The following is a 6753-nucleotide window of genomic DNA, read 5'->3' on the forward strand; positions in this document are numbered from 1 at the left end:
TTGCCTTCGGTCCTGGAGAGGTTCGGGGCGGGGAGCCTCTGCAGAGAGTGGGGGGAGCAATTAGCAGTTGAGCAGCGCCCCCTAAGGAGTCGCTTTTCAGCACCCAGGAGCAGCCCGCCCCCAGGCTGGCCTGAGAGATCCCAGTGGCTGCTGTGACACCCCCTGAGCTTTGCAGGCTGTGGTGGGGAGCAGGGGTCACTGGGGGTCCTCACTGCTGGGGGGTGGCTGTGTGAACAGGGGTGGGTCCCATCAGGCCCCACCCCTCCCTCCCCAGAGGCTTAAGAATGTGGCCACTGCTCACCTAGCCCAGCTGTGCACACATGTGTGTGAGCGAGAACAATGTAAAGCAGCACTGTCCAGACTGACATTCCCTCCTTTCTGAAATTCTTCTGGCCTGGATGTGAGTAGGGATGCTCCAGTCATCCCTTTCCTGTTTTCCCACATTGCCCCCCCCCACTGGCTGCCTCTGGGAAGCCCCCAAGCAGGAGAGAAAGGCACCCCCTCCCACCACAGCTCCCCTGTGTTCAGGGGCCCACTGTCATCATGTCTAGTAGCCATTAATCCTTCATGATTTTGCCCAACCCCCCTTTGAAAGTCATCTAAGCTAGTAGCTATCACAGCAATCTGGCAGCAGTGAGTTCCACAGGCTAATTAATGGTGTGGTGTGGGAAGAACTCCCTCCTTTGCAGCCGGAAGTCATGGGCATGAACTGGAAGTAACTTCTTGCTCGGAAGAGACTGGTGCATCCTTTGGAGGGAGGGACCAGCACAGCACCCAGGCACATCTTTGCAGTACCTTGACACCCCCCACCCCCCATGGATAATATTATCTGCAAATCCACTGGGGGGGGTGTCGTAGAACCAATCCCCTTCAGGTTCCGAGGGCCCACTGTGTTCCAAATGTGGCTGCCCCAGAGATTCCTGTATGGGCAAATAGTACACGAGCACCCTTATGAGCAGCTTGTGACATAAGGGAAATGTGTCGTCTTCACCACTGCCACACAGGGGTCCACACTGATGCCGAACTCTGTGCCGTGACTTGTGTGCTTCGTTCATTTCCCTTCCTGCTGATTTCTGGGACTGTTTGCCGTCCTTCTCGTTGTATGAGAGGAAGGGCCGTCTATTGGAGGAATTTCTTAAACCTGGTTTCCTCCTTAAGGGGGAAGCAGAGTAGCTTCAGCAGCAGACCCCCCTTCTTGCTGGGAATCAACCCAGGGAGCCTCCCACACCCGGCTGACTGCTAATCAAGAAAGACAGACAACATTGGCTGGTTGAAGTTGCAAAGTAGATTCATTTACTCACAGTTCCTTACTAGTACGGTTACAGCATCTGAATATGTTCAGAGGTACACTAACTTAAGACTACAAGGCCCTACAGCTGCCTTGTTCTACATGTGCCATGTGGTCAAGATGGCGTCACCAGCAGAGCCCTGCTGGGAGTGGTGATCTTGTCTGGTCAGTGGTCTTGAGGAAGAGAGGAAGCACTTGGAGAGGAAGGGAGTTATATAGGGTCTGGGGCCACGCCCCACATAGGTCATCCAAGGTGGACAGGTAAACTGCAAAGGACACTGGGCTATGGCTTAACCCTTTTTAGGACAGTCTCCTGCCAGCTCTTGGAGGCAGAAGGAGTTGTACCAACTCCAACACCGTCCATGCGCTCGTCTGCCGCCTTCAGCTGGGTGCAGCATAGAGGTTTGTGCCACTTCAGGCCCTTTCGCTGCTGCCAGATCCAGCCTTAGGAGCTGTGGAGCTAGCCCTGTTGGAAACCCTTTTTTGCAGGGCCCTTCAGGTTCACAGCTAATTTCGAAATATAAGCAGTATAAACAAACACTTTTTCGGAAGTCAGAAGGAAATTAAAATAGTGGCCATCCTCTAGAACCGTGATGCGGTGTGAGGGGTCTGTTGCTGTGTGTATTTGTGTATATTTGATGAGACTAGACTACCCTGGTGTGGGCCCCTGAGACATGGGGCTCAGTTGGGAGCTGGCCCTGCCTCTTGCCTACATGAGAACCTCAGAAGAACCCTGCTGGATCAGGCCCAAGGCCCACCCAGTCCAGCTTCCTGCAACTCCTCACAGTGGCCCACCAGATGTCTCGGGGGCCCACAAGAAGGAAGATCCCTGCGTTCTGTTGCCACTCCCTCGCATCTGGTGTTCATGCAGAGGCTTCCTCTAAAACCAGGAGGTTGCATCTGCCCATCACGGCCTGTCACCTGTGATGGACTTTTCCTCCCTTAATTGTCCAATCCCCTTTTAAAGGCATCTAGGCCTTCAGGTGTTCCGCATGGAGTTCCGCAGATTAATGCGTAAGCACAGGCGCATACCACCTCTGTAGACGAGATGGGAGGGCAGGAGAACACACAGGTGCATCCTGGTCCCCCTTTGCTTGTCCTGCACTGCGCTTCCTCTTGGAGATGAGCTGGGGCAGGGGGTGTTGGGGAAGGGCGATCTGAGGCCATGGTAGCTTTTCCATCCCCTTCTCCTTTCAGCAGCGCTGGAGGGGCTGCCGCTGCTGTGATTCCCTTCCAGTGTCCTTCCAAGAGGATCGGAGTGCCCGCTGGAGCTACAGCTTGGAGGGGTCAGTGGAAATGCAGACTGGGAGTTGTCCGTTTGTGGCCCCTCTAAAGGGGCTATTCCACACGGAGGCCGAGTGGCGCAAGAGGAGCCCTACCGCGTCCAATGGGGAGAGGTGTGTTTTGCTGAGTGGATGCTGCTGGGATGGCCTGGAAGGTAGCCCCCCAGTTCCTTCCCCAAACCCTGACGTCAGGCGCCGTATCCAAAACCAGATGCTTTGGGGTTTCCCTGCTGTCACTAAGGAAACCACCTCCAAGAGCAAAACAGGCTGGGGGGGGGGATCCTCTGAGTCATTCAATGTGGAGCGGAAAGCGGGGGGGGAAGAGCAGTCAGCTCCCTGGTGAGAAAGCCTGACTGGATCTATTTTTAAACTCACTACTGATATGGAGAAAGAAAGAAAGAAAGAAAGAAAGAAAGAAAGAAAGAAAGAAAGAAAGAAAGAAAGAAAGAAAGAAAGAAAGAAAGAAAGAAGTCTGTTTATTCCTTGCCAAATGCTCCTGGCCACGAGCTTTGGGACATCCAGCAAACACCCTCACTGGATGCTTTTGGGTTCACCTCTCAGACTGCACATTGCAGCCAAGGGGGGGAGGAATTCCGGGACACCCCTCAGCCTCACTGTTCAGGTGGGTCCCTGATGCCTCCCATGGAGGCCTTTCTGATTGAGGGCTATGGCTTGAAAGTGCAGCATCTCTTTTTTCTGACCCCATCCCCTGGTGGGGCACCCTGGCAGGCTCGGCGTGAGCGAACTCCCGCAGCTCCTCTCAGCTGCAGTCGGCAACATTGCCCTTTCTTCTGCACCCACATCTTCCCCCCTCTCGATTCTGTCCCTTCATCAGCGGTGAGACCCAAGCGGTAGGAGGTGTGGTAAGGCTATGGCGTTTGGGCCTCTTCAGCCTAGAAAAGAGGCGCCTGAGGGGGGACATGATTGAGACATACAGAATTATGCAGGGGATGGACAGAGTGGATAGGGAGATGCTCTTTACACTCTCACATAACACCAGAACCAGGGGACATCCACTAAAATTGAGTGTTGGGAGAGTTAGAACAGACAAGAGAAAATATTTCTTTACTCAGCGTGTGGTTGGTCTGTGGAACTCCTTGCCACAGGATGTGGTGACGGCATCTGGCCTGGATGCCTTTTAAAGGGGATTGGACAAGTTTCTGGAGGAAAAATCCATTATGGGTTCCAAGCCATGATGTGTATGTGCCAGTTCCTGATTTCAGAAACGGGCTATGTCAGATGCAAGGGAGGGCACCAGGATGAGGTCTCTTGTATCTGGTGTGCTCCCTGGGGCATTTGGTGGGCTGCCGTGAGATACAGGAAGCTGGACTAGATGGGCCTACGGCCTGATCCAGTGGGGCTGTTCTTATGAGGCAGTGGGTGCCTCTGGGTATGGAGGGAGTTTGGGGACCTTGGCATTTGAAGTGTTAGGCACCTGCAGGTCTTATGACAGGACCTGAGAACTTGCCCCAAAGGTGGCCCAGGGCTCCAGAGGCTGGATCAGTTTTCTGGATGTTGAGAAAATGAATCTAATTACTTTGGATTAAAACAGGAGCAGATTTGGGTGCACCAACCGTTCTCTGCCCAAGGCTGTTGGATAGTAAGGCTGTTGAATCTCTCTCTCTCTCTCTCTCTGAAATTCCTTGGCCCTGAGTAGGCCTGGATGTCTTTTTCCTGGCTGGGGACGCCTGGTGTTCTTTAAAATTTCCAACCAGGAAGAGTAGGGTGGCAGGCCTTGCTTTTCAAAAAGGAGGCTCCTTGGAAGTGGGACGAGGGTGGGGCGAGGAGAGGGAGGGAGCCTCGTGCTTGATTCTTCTCCCCTCCTCTCCCCCCCCTGGCAGTTTTTGGTAAGAATGACTCACCCTCCTCCCGCTTTCTGGACGGGTGCCTGATTCCTCACTGTCAGTGGCCAAATGGGAACATCCCCAAGGCGGGTGGGGAGTGGGGGGGGTGTCTGCTGAGGCTATATATTGGGGGAGTCAAAGCCACAGGGGAGGAGCTGTCTTTGAAGTTGGGGTGTGGGGGGGTCAACTGAGATACCCCAACTTTTTAAAAAAGTCCTGCTACAAAAGAGAGGAAAGTTGCCCAGAGCTGTTTCCCATTAGTCTGCCTGGGACACTTCATGCTTTTGTGGCTTTGGCAGCCTGGCCGCTACCCCTCCCTTTCCCCTTCTCCCTCCCCCCTCCCGCACAGACTGCAGGGCCTCACCAGCCCTCGAAGTTCTCCTCACTGCAGCTCCTTGTGTTTCCAGTGGGCGCCCCAGACCCCTCAAACGCGAGCAAGCGGCCCTCATCCTCTGCGAGGGACAGGCTGCAGCTGGCATTGGCCTGTGGTGACACGGGGCCCAATTTTTCCAGAGCCAATGCAGCTGCAGTGCAGTCCCCAGGTAAGGGAACAAACATTCCCTGACCTTGAGGAGGCCTCTGTGACTGCCCCCCCCACCCAGGATGCTGCACACCCCCCCTTGGCGCACCAAGGGAGCGCTTGGCACAAAGAGACACTGCTGGAAAGACAGCAATGTGCCCACTCTCACCTTGTGAGAACTTGCATGGCGGGCAGCCTGCCCCAGCAGTGCTCACAGTGGCCAATCTTGACTGAGCCAGTTGGGCCTCCCACGATCTGCCCACTATCGCCAACTGCTCCTCTTCAGGGCGCAGACCATGGCTATGGAGGGCTCTGATGGTAAAGGGTTTGTTTTATTACTTTTCCTCAGCTGTCCAGGCACAAAGCCACGAAGAAGGGCTTTCACAGGTCATAAGCAGCACCTTGAATTGGGCTCTAAAACACACTGCTGACCACCGAAGACAGAAAACAAGGGCATGATTCTGTTGCACAAGGAGTCGCCCAAAGGACCCTGGCTACTGCATGCTGCACGAGGGAGTGCCCGGACAGTTTTCAAGGCCAGCCCCACACAGAGAACACTGCGGCAATCCAGGCGTGATGTTCCTGGGGCATGAATTACTGTGGCCAGACCTGATGTACCAACTGGAGCTGGGTGAGTACCTGGGGGTGGCAGGAGCAGTCCCTGCCTTCTTGCTGTGGGGCGACTGGCTGGGCATGGATCTGACCTTTCTGTGGCCCCAGCTGAGCCAACTCTGGGCACCTGTATCCCTGAGCTTGGCCTACAAGAGGCTCTTAAAGTCTCTGAAGGCAACTGCAGCCCAGCTCCAAATTTGGGAGGCACCCAGGCAAATTTTGAGCAAGAGTGTCTCCTTCCTGAGAGAGCAGTCCTGGCTTCTTCCAGCCTCTGCCTGTCTCAGGGCCTCCCCTGATTTCCTGCCTGAACTCCTTTGATCAAACCTGTCATTCAGACTTGGGTTCCCCTCTTGGGAAAGAGCGCAGATGCTTCCCCCCCCCCCCCCGGGCTGGGCTTTCTTGCCGGACCTTGGTTTGTCTGTGGCCAAAGCTTCTCCATCACCCCCATGCAGACTTGCAAGAAGACCTCCTGCCCCCTTAGAACATTCTTGGCCAGCAACTGGTAGGAGGACAAAAGGTTTAATTCCTTCCCAAAGGGCTTAGAAGGACGTGTAGCTACCTGAAAGTGGAGTCACGTGGAGGCTGCACCCTCCTGAATCCCTGGGCCAACTTTTCCACCCACGTTTGGAATTCCTTGGGGCAGGAAGGAGGGAGAACCACCCAGGCACCAGCCCTTGCATAAGGCGATGCTTTCTCTACTGTCAGCTGTGGCAGTTACGGTTGGAGAAAGTTTGGGCCCTGGACCTGCGGCAACCGGGTTGCGTCCACACTGCCCGTTTGCTCTGGAGTGACTCTTCTTGTGAGCTCATCTCTGCAGATAATCCAGATGGTTTCACTGCATATTCTGTGCTGCCCTCCTAGGTTTCCTTCAGACCTGGCTGTGAACCTGGTGGGCCCCACACAGAATGCTTCCCATGAGGCCCCGCTGCAGCTCCTAAGGCCTGCCCTGGTTCTAACACACCAAAAATGAGCCATGTCCCGACTGTTGTGACAACGGCCGGCTTCTGTTTTTCTTTAAGATATTTCCCGGCACTTTTCAAAGGAGAAACCGAGCCCCCGAAGAACACAATCCTGTTTGCGCATTTAACGCACCTCTGGGGGAGCCCTGCCTATTCATAGCAGCACTGGGCAAACGCCTGAGCAAAAGCGAGACTGCGTCAGGGTGCCATCACCCCCCCTGCCCTCCATCCCCCCTTTTGAATGGGC

Source organism: Tiliqua scincoides, chromosome 15, assembly GCF_035046505.1.
Source record: "Tiliqua scincoides isolate rTilSci1 chromosome 15, rTilSci1.hap2, whole genome shotgun sequence".
Classification (NCBI taxonomy): domain Eukaryota; kingdom Metazoa; phylum Chordata; class Lepidosauria; order Squamata; family Scincidae; genus Tiliqua; species Tiliqua scincoides.